Consider the following 13756-nt stretch of genomic DNA (forward strand, 5'->3'; position numbering starts at 1 on the left):
ATCCCACTCTCGAGCTATCCGGTCACTTGTCAAACTTTCCGGCGAGCCTGAAAGTTGTCATTATGATCACCATGTTACAGATGACATTTGAGAAACCCCAAAGTCCACCGTCTGGTAGGAAGTGACACTCTCATGGTCCGAGGGACTAAAACACATGCTAACACTCTGTGTTATAACAAATGATTTCAAACGATATAACCCCAAAGTATGATAGACAAGTTTGGGTCAATTCAATATGATCATTCTTCTAACGCCATACCATCAATGTTGTTTTAGCACTATCGTTACACTTAACGATATCCTAAGATTCAGAAAACGTGATCACCAACAACACTTGAGCCAGTCTTAGAGGTGAGACTAGGAACTTGTTGTTTACCATTTATCATTTCACACGTGCATATGAGTTTTCCACCGAATAACATATTCCAGGATCATAGCAGTTATAGCATGAAATATAAACTCTTAATTATGAATAATGGAAATAAAATAATACAATATTATTACATCTAGGGCATATTCCAACAGTCTCCCACTTGCACTAGAGCCAATAATCTAGTTTACATAGTCTCTTTAACACCTATGGCTATCCGGTGTTGCTCATGCTTTGCTTGTGGTAGAGCCTTTATTATCGGGTCTGACACATTAAAATTCGTGTGAACCTTGAGGACCTTCACAAAACCCTTCTCGACATACTGTTGGATAATGTGATACTTGTGCTTGATATGTCTGGTCTTCATGTAGGATCTTGGTTCCTTTGCTTGAGCAATGACACCACTATTATCACAATAGAGTGCCATTGGGTTCATCGCACTTGGGACCACACCAACTTCTTCAAGAAACTTGTTGATCCAAACTGCCTCCTTTGAAGCTTCTGAAGCCACGATGTATTTTGCTTCCGTCGTAGAATCCGCAACAGTGTTTTGTTTGAAACTTGCTACTTCTTGAGCTTCCGTTGGTTTTTCCCTTGAAGAGGAAAGGGTGATGCAGCAAATTAGAGATAAGTATTTCCCTTAGTTAAGAACCAAGGTATCAATCCAGTAGGAGGAACACAAAAGTCTCCAATGATAGCACCTACACAAACAAACAAATACTTGCACCCAACGCGATAAAGGGGTTGTCAATCCCTCACGGTTACTTGCAAGGATGAGATTTGATAAACATGGGTATAAAAAATAAATAAAAGTGCAAAATAAAGTAAAGGTAAATAAATTGCAGCAATGTATTTTTGGGTTTTTGGATTTATAGATCTGGAAATAATATGATAAAAGATAGACCTGGGGGCCATAGTTTTCACTAGAGGCTTCTCTCTTGAAAGAACACATAAGATGGGTAAACAAATTACTGTTGAGAAATTGCTAGAAAAGCGCAAAATTATGACGATATCTAAGGCAATGATCTGAATATAAGCATTGATGTCTACTATGCAACTTTATCCTTGTAGACATTGTTGGGCCTCCAAGTGCAGAGTTTTGTAGGACAGCAGCAAATTTCCCTCAAGTGGATGACCTAAGGTTTATCAATCCGTGGGAGATGTAGGATGAAGATGGTCTCTCTCAAATAACCCTGCAACCAAATAACAAAGAGTCTCTTGTGTCCCCAACACACCCAATACAATGGTAAATTGTATAGGTGCACCGGTTCGACGAAGAGATGGTGATACAAGTGCAATATGGATGGTAGATATAGGTTTTTGTAATCTGAAAATATAAAAACAGCAAGGTAGCAAGTGATAAAAGTGAGCGAATACGGTATTGCAATGCTTCGAAACAAGGCCTAGGGTTCATACCTTCACTAGTACAAGTTCTCTCAACAATGATAACATAATTAGATCATATAATAATCCCTCAACATGCAACGAAGAGTCACTCCAAAGTCACTAATAGCGGAGAGCAAACGAAGAGATTATTGTAGGGTATGAAACCACCTCAAAGTTATTCTTTCTGATCGATCTATTGGGCTATTCCTATAAGTGTCACAAACAACCCTAGAGTTCATACTAAAATGACACCTTATGACACACATCAACCAAAACCCTAATGTTACCTAGATACTCCAATGTCACCACAAGTATCCGCGGGTTTGATTATACGATATGCATCACACAATCTCAGATTCATCTATTCAAACCAACACAAAGAACTTCAAAGAGTGCCCCAAAGTTTCTACCGGAGAGTCAAGACGAAAACGTGTGCCAACCCTTATGCATAAGTTCACAAGGTCACAGAACCCGCAAGTTGATCACCAAAACATACATCAAGTAGATCACGTGAATATCCCATTGTCACCACAGATAAGAACATGCAAGACATACATCAAGTGTTCTCAAGTCCTTAAAGACTCAATCGATAAGATAACTTCAAAGAGAAAACTCAATCCACTACAAGAAGGTAGAGGGGGAGAAACATCATAAGATCCAACTATAATAGCAAAGCTCGCGGTACATCAAGATCGTGCCAAATCAAGAACACGAGAGAGAGAGAGAGATTAAACACATAGCTACTGGGTGTCGGAATAGGGTCCCGATTGGTTTTTGGTGGCTACAGAGGCTTGCGGTGGCGGAACTCCCCATCTTGGTTCTGTTATGGAGGTTTGGGGATATATAAGAGGTGTTGGCATGGAGAACAAGTCAGGAGAGTCCACGAGGGGCCCACAAGATCGGGGGGCGCGCCCTAGGGGGGCCGCGCGCCCCCACCCTTGTGGTGGCCTCAGGACTCCTCTGGTACATCTCCGGTACTCCGTGGGCTTCTTTTGGTCCATAAATAATTGTCGTAAAGTTTGAGGTCAATTGGACTCCGTTTGATATTCCTTTTCTGTGAAACTCAAAAACAACGAAAAAGCACAAACTGGCACTGGGCTCTAGGTTAATAGGTTAGTCCCAAAAATCATATAAAGTAACATATAAAACATCCAAGATAGATAATATAATAGCATGGAAAATCAAAAATTATAGATACGTTGGAGACGTATCAAGCATCCCCAAGCTTAATTGCTGCTCGTCCTCAAGTAGGTAAATGATAAAAACCGAATTTTTGATGTGGAATGCTACCTAACATATTTATCCATGTAATTTTCTTTACTGTGGCATGAATGTTCAGATCCACAAGATTCAATACAAAAGTTTAATACTGACATAAAATAAATGATACTTCAAGCATACTAATAAAGCAATCATGTCTTCTCAAAATAACAAGGCCAAAGAAAGTTATCCCTACAAAATCATATAGTCTGGCTATGGTCCATCTTCATCACACAAAATATTCAAATTATGCACAACCCTGATGACAAGCCAAGCAATTGTTTCATACTTTTGATGTTCTCAAAACTTTTCAACTTTCACGCAATACATGAGCGTGAGCCATGGACATAGCACTATAGGTGGAATAGAAGGTGGTTGTGGAGAAGACAAAAGAAGGAGATAGCTCACATCAACTAGGCATATCAACGGGCTATGGAGATGCCCATCAATAGATATCGATATGAGTGAGTAGGGATTGCCATGCAACGGATGCACTAGAGCTATAAGTTTATGAAAGCTCAAAAAGAAACTAAGTGGGGGTGCATCCAACTTGCTTGCTCACGAAGACCTAGGGCAATTTGAGGAAGCCCATCGTTGGAATATACAAGCCAAGTTCTATAATGAAAAATTCCCACTAGTATATGAAAGTGACAACATAGGAGACTCTCTATCATGAAGATCATGGTGCTACTTTGAAGCACAAGTGTGGTAAAAGGATAGTAGCATTGCCCCTTCTCTCTTTTCCTCTCATTTTTTTTGTTTTTTTGGCCTTCTATTTTTTTGGCCTTTTCTTTTTTTCCTCACATGGGACAATGCTCTAATAATGTCGTGGTGGGCGCACGACAGATGCCAAGGGATGGCTAAAGAGAGGAGGAGGCTGGAGGGCACCGGCGGGCTCCAGAGGCGAGGTCGGCATGAGTGAGCGAGGAACGCAAGACATACCCAGGTTCAGGGCTCTCCGGAGAGATAACACCCCTAGTCCTGCCGAGTGTGGTTTATACGTAACAGTACATAGTTGCTCCTTGAGATGTATGGAGGAAGAAGGAAGGCATGCCAAGGCTTAGGCTGCTCCCTCTCCTGGTGTATGTAAGTGGTCTGATCGAGTGTTCTCATGTGTGAGTTGCTTACCCTCATGTGATAACCCACAAGTATAGGGGATCGCAATAATTTTCGAGGGTAGAGTATTCAACCCAAATTTATAGATTTGACACAAGGGGAGTCAAAGAATATTTGAAGGTATTAGCAGCTGAGTTGTCAATTCAACTAAACCTAGAGATTAATTATCTACAACAAAGTGATCAGTAGCACGGTTGTATGATAGTTTTGATAATGGTAGCATCAGCAATATTAAAGTAACAGTGATAGCAATAGTTTTGTAGCAAGTGTAACAATGATGATAGCAGTAGTAACTTAGCAGAAACAATATAGGATAAATTCGTAGGCATTGGATCGGTGAATTGTTGGATAATATTCATCATGAGACAGTTATAACCTAGGGCGATACGGCACTAGCTCCAGTTCATCGATATAATGTAGGCATGTATTCTGTAAATAGTCATACATGCTTTATTAAAAGAACTTGCATGACATCTTTTGTCCTACCCTCCTGTGGCAGCGGGGTCCATATTGGAAACTAAGGGATATGAAGGCCTCCTTTTAATATAGAACCAGAACAAAGCATTAACACATAGTGAATACATGAACTCCTCAAACTACGGTAAGCACTGGAAGAAGTCCCGGTTATTGTCACTCCGGGGTTACCAAATCATAACATGTAGTAGGTGACTATAACTTGCAATATTGGATCTAGAACATGAATATAATGGTGGTAACATAAACGGTTCAGATCTGAAATCATGGCACCCGGACCCAAAGTGACAAGCATTAAGCATGGCAAAGTCATAGTAACATCAATCTAAGAACATAGTGGATACTAGGGATCAAGCCCTAACAAAACTAACTCGATTACATGATGAATCTCATCCAACTCCTCACCGACCAGTGAGCCTACGAAGGAATTACTCACTCCCGGTGGGGAGCATCATGGAATTGGCGATGGAGAAGGGTTGGTGGTGACGAAGAATGAAGGTCCCCCTCTCCGGAGCCCCAAACGGACTCGAGATCTGCCCTCCCGAGGAAGAACTGGGCTTGGCGGCGGCTCCGTCTCGTGAATCATGATAATTCTTTCTCCTTTATTTTTTTCCTTCGAAAATAGGATTTTATAGTGTTGGTTTCAGGGTCTGCGGGGCCACCAGGTGGCAACAACCCACCTGGGCGCGCTTGGTGAGGGGGGCACACCCTGGTGGGTTGTGCCCACCCAAGTGCCCCCTTCGGTAGGTCTTGGCTCCAGAAATTCTTATATATTATATAAAAATTCCACGCAAAGTTTCATCCATTCCGAGAACTTTTATTTCTGTACAAAAACAACACCATGGTAGTTCTGCTGAAAACAGCGTCAGTCCGGGGTTAGTTTCATTCAAATCATGCAAATTAGAGTCCAAAACAAGAGAAAAAGCATTAGGAAAAGTAGATACGTTGGAGACGTATCAGCATGCATGAGGGCTCTTAGGAGTTTTATAGGTCAACCCCCAGGGGTACAATGGTGATGTTACAAGGCCATGGGGTCGGGTTGTCATTGTCCGGGAAGCCAGAGCTGGGACCCGCCGGTTGTCAGGGCTCGCCAGGTTCTCCGGGTGCGGGCCCCATGCACCGAGGGGCACCGTTTGCCGTCTTGTCGATCATCACAGAGTGGCTGGGTTGAGTCCGCTACAGTGGCACACCGTTAGGTCACCGCTTGCTAGCGTCAGCAGTGACGATGGGTGCACTGTAGCCACGCTGGCCCTGGTCAGCAGGAAGGTGGGGCACTGTTGCCACGCCTCGGCTGACCAGAGGCGTTGGTGGGGCACTGTTGCCTCGCTCACCCTTGAATGGAGACTCGTCCCATCGTACAGCTAGGATGGGACGGGAGATGAGCCGTGGTTGGGTTAAGGAACATGCCAAAGGGGGAGTTGTCTTGTTAGAGAAGTCTTGATATGCCGGGTTCGGCCGTCCTGCGCCAGCCGTTGGGGCTGGGTTGAGCAGTTCGGCCGGGTCATGGAGCTTGGCCGGGTTGAGCAACCTGGCCAAGCGCGAGCTGGATTGAGGGGCGTTGCTGGCCCCAAAGTTTTCGAAAAGGATCCGGGTCCCATTGCCTGTCCGGGCTTCATCCCCCGACAGTAGTCCCCGAAGCTGTGAAGGGCCGCCGTCTTCGAGTGGGGGGGCCTTTGCAGCCCCCCCCGAGGAGGCGAAGTTGTGACCGCCAAGTCCGGCAACACCCACTGTGTGTCGGCTTCCGGAAGCCGGATCGCAGCATCCCGGTGCGGGCGGGAAACCGAGGAGTCCGTCGAATCTTGAGGCAATCTTTTGGGCTCTGCACGGGCACCACGTGGCGCTCGGGAGCCGGAGGGGCCTGACAGGCCACATGCGCGATGGGGTACGGCGACGGGCGGGGGCCCGCCACTACATGCCCTTGGCCCACGTGCGTGGATTTATTGCAGCGTCCGCGAGTCGGTTTCCGTTCTCGAGGCAGTTATTGCGTGCGTACGTGCGCACTTATTGCGTGGAAGTGGGAGGGGCGAGCTCAAACGATCCCACTTCCCCATGTTTCGAACCGTGGCTTATAAATTGGGAGGAGGGGGCGGCGGAAATCATTCTCGCTCGTGCTCCCCTGTCTCTTCGTCCTCCCTCTGCTTCATGTGACCGCCACGTGCTGCGACTCCCGCGGCCTCGAGCAGAGCTCCACCGCCACTCTTCTCTTTTCTTCCTCCGCTCCGTCTTGCCGATGGCACTCCCTTCGGGCTCGTGGATGGGCTCGTCCATCACTGCAGAGGACATCACATACCTCCTCTCCACCAGGGGCTTGCCGGGGGAGACGGAGGTCGCCGTGCGCCTGCCGGAGGGTGAGCGGGAGCCGCGGCCGGAGGGGAAGGAGCGCGTGGTCTTCTACCCGCACTTCAAGCGCGGGGTTGGCCTTCCTGCGAGTCGTTTCTTCCGCACCTTCCTGGAGTTCTTTGGGCTCCAGACCCATCATCTTGGCGCGGGCGCCATCTTGCAGCTCTCCGGCTTCGTCACCCTCTACAAGGGGTACCTGGGGGTCGAGCCCACGATCAATCTCTAGGTGCGCTTATTCGCCTTGAAGCAGCAGGGCCCGAAGGCCGGGGAGATGTCCTCCTGCGGGGCCGCTGTCATCTACAAGCGATCGGGCGGGGGCTTCCCCAAGATGCCGCTGGAGGATTCTGCCAAGAAGTGGTAGAACTCTTTCTTCTACGTCCGCAACCTTGGCGCGGATCACATCAACCTGCCGCCCTTCGTCGATGCGCCGCCGTGGGCGAAGCGGAACTAGAACTACTTCCCCTGGAATCCATCGCAGGAGGTGCTCAACCTATGCCAGCGCGTGTCAGAGATGAGGGAGCGGGAGGGGCTCATCGGCACCGACCTTATCGCTGCTTTCATCAGGCGTCGGGTGCTACCGCTGCAGCGGCGCACCCACATCATCGGTCTGATGACCAGTCTCCAGGACCCCAACCGGTTGTCGAATCTGCGCCTGGGAGCGGACCAGGTCGCCCGCCGGGTCAACGATATTTCCAAGGCCAGGCTGCAGGAGGATTGGGAGATCGGGAAACCCCCGTTCAGCCAGGCGAACCCGGCACTCGTGGTGAGTCCTTGGTCTTCATATTTTTCCGCTGCCCATCTTCTTGTTTGTCCCGACGCGATGCGGGAGGTGCTTCTAAACGCCATCCGGCATCCATATGACCGGGTGCCGACGCAGGTGGTGCGGGCCGGCTCGGAGGAGCCTGGGTCCCACGGCGAGGGGGCGAAGGAGGCGAACACCGATGCCGGCGCAGGGCACCGCGTGGGTAAGTTTGTCTTCTATACTTCTTGAGTTGCCGGGCGCGAGGTGGCGTGGGGGTTGTTGACGCGAGTTGTTGGTGCAGTGGCGCTGGGTGGAGGAGGCGGCGACGCGGCTGGAGCCAGGTCGTCTCGGGGGACGGCGGTGGCAAGCCGACCGCACGGGAAGGACAACGTTGCACCCCGAGGCCCGGCCGTGAAGCGCGCGGCGAACCCGGCTGCTCGCGCGAAGCCGCCTGGCAAGAGGAGTCGCGACCCTCCATAGGCAAAGCCGGCGAGACCCGCCATCCCAGTGGTGCCCGGGTGAGTTCTCTTTCTATTGAATTTTAATCGCCGAGCGGCTTCACTTGGTTCTTGTCCGTTTACTTCGTTGAGCTTCAAGTCACCGATCTCATTGGTGCTGGCGGCGGCGGATGCCGCGTCCATCGAGGGCGCCGTGTTCCGGAAGACCCAAACCAGCGCCATCGATCGGGACGTGGCGATGGCCGACCCAGACCTCGGCCTGGACCCGGCCGACACCGTGTCCTTGGCCTGGCGGGACTGGAATAGGGCCGAGGCGGATCTGGAGGCGGAGTCGTCCCAGGCTTGGGTCAACGCCGCAGCGGCGTGGGCGTGAGCCGGCGTGTTCCGAGATGCCGGCGGGGATGGAGCCGACGATGATGGTCTTCATGCCTTCTTCGGAGGGAGAGCGTGGCCAGAGCAGCCACACAGACATGGTGGACCTCGACCGGGAGGTCGTGGTGGTTCAGGAAGACACCCTGCCGCGGACCGACATGGTCGCGTGGACGGGGGTTGAGGGAGGCGGCGGTGATGCTGTCTTGGAGGAGGCGCCACGGACGGCGCCAGATGGAGCGCCTCGGGCGCCGGTGGGCAGGGCACCGCTGGTGGTGGCACCGCAGGCTACTCCGGCCGTCGTGCCGGAGAGGGTGCTGGATAGGGCGCCGACGTAGAGGAGGCGGTCAGTGGAGAGTACGCCCTGGTTCCCGGGCCAGGGGGTCGCCGGGTCATCGGGTCGCAGCCGGCTCGGGCTGGGCCCCACGAGATCTTCTTCGAGCCCTTGACCCAGGAGGAGGCGGCGATGGCCGCCCTGAGCCGGCGCCTTCGAGGGCGAACGGACAGGATCCAGGCCTTCACCTAGGCCGAGGCAAAGCAGATGCGAGAGCTGGAGCGTGTCGTGTTCGTAAGTTCTCCATTGTCTTCTCTTTTGTTTTTGTTGCTTCTTTTTGGTGGGGGCACGCTAGCGCACCCGCTGGGTGTAGCCCCCGAGATTCGGGCCAACTACCACTACAAAAAAAATACACTTCCGTGATGATACGTGTTTGTCACGGTAGGTCGCTTTTTTTGTCATGCATGTACATCCATGACAAATTTATGACAGAATCAAGATAGTCATACCTGTGCTGTCGTAGAAGTGTTCCATGACATTACCAAAATTATCATCACGGAAGTGTCCACTTCCATGACGATAAATTGCTTGTCACAGAAGTGCTTTCGTCAAGGGTGACTGACACGTGGCATCCATCGTAACGGAACGCCATTAAGCTATCGGGTCGGGTTTTGGATCCGATAACCCGTTAACAGCCCCGACCAATGGGAAATTTCCACGTGTGAAATTCTTATTGGCCGGACGAAACACGTGTCAGCTCATCAGTGGGTCAGATAGGCGCCTATGATACGTCGACACGTGGCACGGCCCAACAGAGGCCCATTCCTGTGAAAAGGCCAGCCCGTTTGACCTGGTCAAAAGGTGGCGGGCCGGCCCATGGAAAGCCTGTTAACGGCATGTTCGCATATAGCCCATTTACAGCCGCTAACCCAAGGCCCATTACGCCCTATCCGAATTAGGCCCAGTAGCGTCATCTAGGTCATCCAATATGATTCCAGCCTGTTTTCACTTCTGGCCCATGTATGGCCCATGACGTCTTTCGGCCCATATGAGGTCCTATGTAACTCTTGGCCTATTAACGTCCCGTGGTGAAACTGGCCCGTAATGAACAGTGTATCACTTTACACCCATTAACGGCCCGTGGTGAAACTGACCCGTAATGAACAGTGTATCACTTTATACCCATTAACGGCCCGTTATTCCGTTGGGCCGTTTCCATCCCATGTTATCTTTCGGCCTTCTCAGAGCCCATTTATTCTTGGGCTCATTTCCAGCATTCGTTTACTTACGACCCGTTACTGTCATTTTCTGCTTGTGGGCCAAATTCAGCCCGTGGTTACAGTCGGCCCGTTTGTGGTCCGTTAATACGTTGGGCCATTTTCATAGCGTCATCAAATACGACCTATTAATGATGGCCCGTTACGGTTGGCCCATGAACGGACGATTCCAACTCTAGCCCATTTATGGCCATAATGCGGCCTGTTATTGGCCCATGTTTGGCCAATCGATCATACGGCCCGTATAAGGCCCATTGATGATATGACCCGTAGAAGGCCCATTGTTTCTACGGCCCGTAGAAGGCCTACTGTTTCTACGGCCCGTAGAAGGCCCACTGTTTCTACGGCCCGTAGAAGGCCCACTGTTTCTACGGCCCATAGAAGGCCCACTGTTTCTACGGACCGTAGGAGGCCTAGTGTCACTACAGTAAATATTAGCCCATGGTTATTGTGGCCTAGTTTTAAAAAATAGGTTATTGCAGCCACTAGTTAACCGCGGAAAAAGAACTGTAATGACTACAAGCAAACAAATAAACAAGACAACAAGGAAATAAATAAGCAAGCAACTAACGCTAGGCTATCACGGCTATTACACATATTACATCCACTGGGCATCAAAGTTCGCCACCAGTGCAAATATAGGGAACAAAGCAGCATATCATATACACTGGCCATCAAAATTGGCCACCAGTGCAAATAAACGCGGCAGCAAAACAAGAGCATAACTGAAACAACTTCAGAAGAGCTCAAGAAACGTTATCCTGGGTATCCACCATGCTGGCAATAAGCTTAGCAAGCTGATTAGCTTTGTCCTGTTTGGCGCTAAAATCCTCCAACGCTTGCTGTTGCACCAGAAAGTATGCATCTGAATGCTCCAGGGACTTTTGCAGTCCTTCCGCTTCTTGTCGTAGCACAACTGATCGATGTCTTTCAGCTTGTAGTTGAGACTCAAGAAACCGAACTGATTCAGACAGTGAGTTTGAATAGCTTGTGCAAGCAGTAGTGGCTAGTAACTCCAACACTAAACCAAGACAGGATGTGTCACTATCCTGAACCTTATCTGCATTACTTCCTTTACCGTTGCTTAATAAGGCACTCTTCCCCAATATTCTGTCAGCATTCTAAAAGAAGAAACAAGCAGACACATAACAAGTTTAGCATGTACTAGTATATGAAACTCATTTCGGTGAACCAGTTCATTAGTAAGGTGGACAGGATTAAACTACCAAGTCTTCTATTGCCAAGTACTAGTACATAATAAAAGCATCAAACAAACATATATCTATGTCCTATGGTAGCAATGGAATCTTAAATTAGAACAGTTGTTCTTCAGGTTTAGGCACTTGTTCTACATGAACAGAGTAAAGTAAGACACAAGAATATAATACTTAAAAATAGAAAATGAGCTCATAGACCTTACCACATTCTTGGTTCGGGACCAGTACAGAACAAGGCGTTCCCAGTCATTGTCCAGTAAATGTGTCTCAGGAGAACGTAAGGGAATTTGATGAGTTTCTTTGCCGGTGAAGTACGTTTTCTTTAGGTAATTCCGATACTGCCACCAAGCATTCTTGAAGATAGCAGAGGTATTAGCACAGGTTACCTCATCCCGAGTTTCCAAATCGGTCCTTCTCTATAGAGAAAAATGGGAAATTTGCTGTATTATAACCATCATGGAGGTAGGATGTATGGGACGAAGCAAAGTAATTGCCATGAATAACATTACTTACACATAACTCCTAGACAAACACTTGCAACTGGCATTTTCCTTCATCTTCAGTATAATATTTCCAAGATGGGAAGATACGCACATACGATTTAACAACATCAAATGCGATAGATGCTAAACTATGACTAGCTGGTTGTGCTTCCTCCACAGGAATAAGCGTACTAACTGGTGGAGTTGGGGTTCGCCGTGATAGTACTGGCCCTTTGGGCACTGGAGCTGCCTTACTAACTGCTCTTGTTTGGGAGCTCTGTGGTGGAGATGGTGTTGTGTCAACAGGAACTGGGTTACTATCGGCTGGGGTTGGGGTTAGATTGGGTGAAGCTGGTTCTCTATCCATCGTAGTAGGGGTACAATCTGCGAGAGTTTGGGTTATGTGTGGTAGGGCTGGTTCTTGTGCATGTACAACCGGGGTGCTACCTCCACCAAGAGGTAGCACTGTTTTATTTGAAGACCGTGTTTTTAGTCCGCTAGATACTGGCATCACCCGCTCCAATTCAAATGGCTGATAAACAGGAAACATAGTTGAATGTACAGACATTGTATGAGAGACAGATGCAATAGATGTTGTGGAAAAAAGAGGGCATGAAATAGTTGACATGTATATTGTTTAACTAAAACGGATAGCATGACATAATTTCACATATATGATGTCTATCTAAACTGGATAGCATAGCATAACATAATTCAAAGATATGATGAATAACTAAACATGATCGCATGACATAATTCACCTACATATTATCTAAGTAATCAGGATCGCATCATTTAATTCACATATGTGATTTATATGCTAAATAGAGGGCATTCGATATGATTTCTGAACTAAGAACATGGTGTTGAATATTGTGTATATGATGTCTAAACTATGCAACGCAAGACACCGTATGCATGATATGAGCAGTATAACCGTGCCAAGTTAGAGCATACACCTCAGTGGGGGAATAGGACTGGTCATCTGTCTCTGAATCCATCTCTGAGGAGCTATCGGGACCCAATAAGAGATCTGCTTCGACAGGTAGCACTGTCTGCTCTGAAGGCCTTGTTTTCACTCCAAATTTTTCCATCTCCCACCCAAATGGCTGATTCACAGGAAGAGTATTTTAATGTACAAACATTGTCGACAAATGGAAATGTAATGAAGAAAAGGATGGGCAAGATATCATTGAAATATATGATGCCTGGTTAAACAGGATGGCATTGCACATTTCACATATATTATGGCTGGCTAAAAGACATGAGACTGCAAAATTCCCATATATGATATAGAAACTAAACAGGTGGCATTACATAACATGTCTAAACTAAGCAGATGACATATATGATGTCAAAAGTAGGCACTGCAAGGCAACATATGCATGATATGACTAACATCATCATGCCAAGGTAGAGCAAACACCTTGGGGGGTAAATAGGAGTGGTCAGCGGCGTCCGAATCCGCCTCAGAACAGATATCTTCCTTTGGATTACAATCTGGAGAGGGGTGGGGAGGGTTTGCCATTGAACCCACCATGGAGCGATGTCTGCATGACATTGTATTGCCGCGCAAAACTCTTCTCTTTTTCTCTACATGTTCAGCATGACTGTGTACAATATCTGACATGCATACGAAAAAAATATGGTGAGATTATGTAAGGAGAGCATGCAGAAATTTAGAGTGATGGTAACAACCAGTGGATCAATGTTTTTCTGTTGAACCAAAATAGCCCTAATGGATCGACGTGAATGTATAGTAATAAGTGATGCAACAAGTGTACAACCTCTTTGCCGTAGCCGTGTCGACCTCAGCATCATTGGGTTGGTCGCTGAAGCAGTTGAGGCAGAGGTGGCTATCGGAGGTGTGGAGGAAGATCTAAGGAATCTGTAGAGGGCGTCCAGGGCACTGCTCTGTTGTGACGGATCGTTCTGTCGTTGGAGCAGCTCCGGTGAGCCGTAAGACGTCAAGGCTGAAGCAGCACAAGACA

This window comes from Triticum urartu, chromosome 6 (genome assembly GCF_003073215.2).
Source record: "Triticum urartu cultivar G1812 chromosome 6, Tu2.1, whole genome shotgun sequence".
NCBI lineage: Eukaryota > Viridiplantae > Streptophyta > Magnoliopsida > Poales > Poaceae > Triticum > Triticum urartu.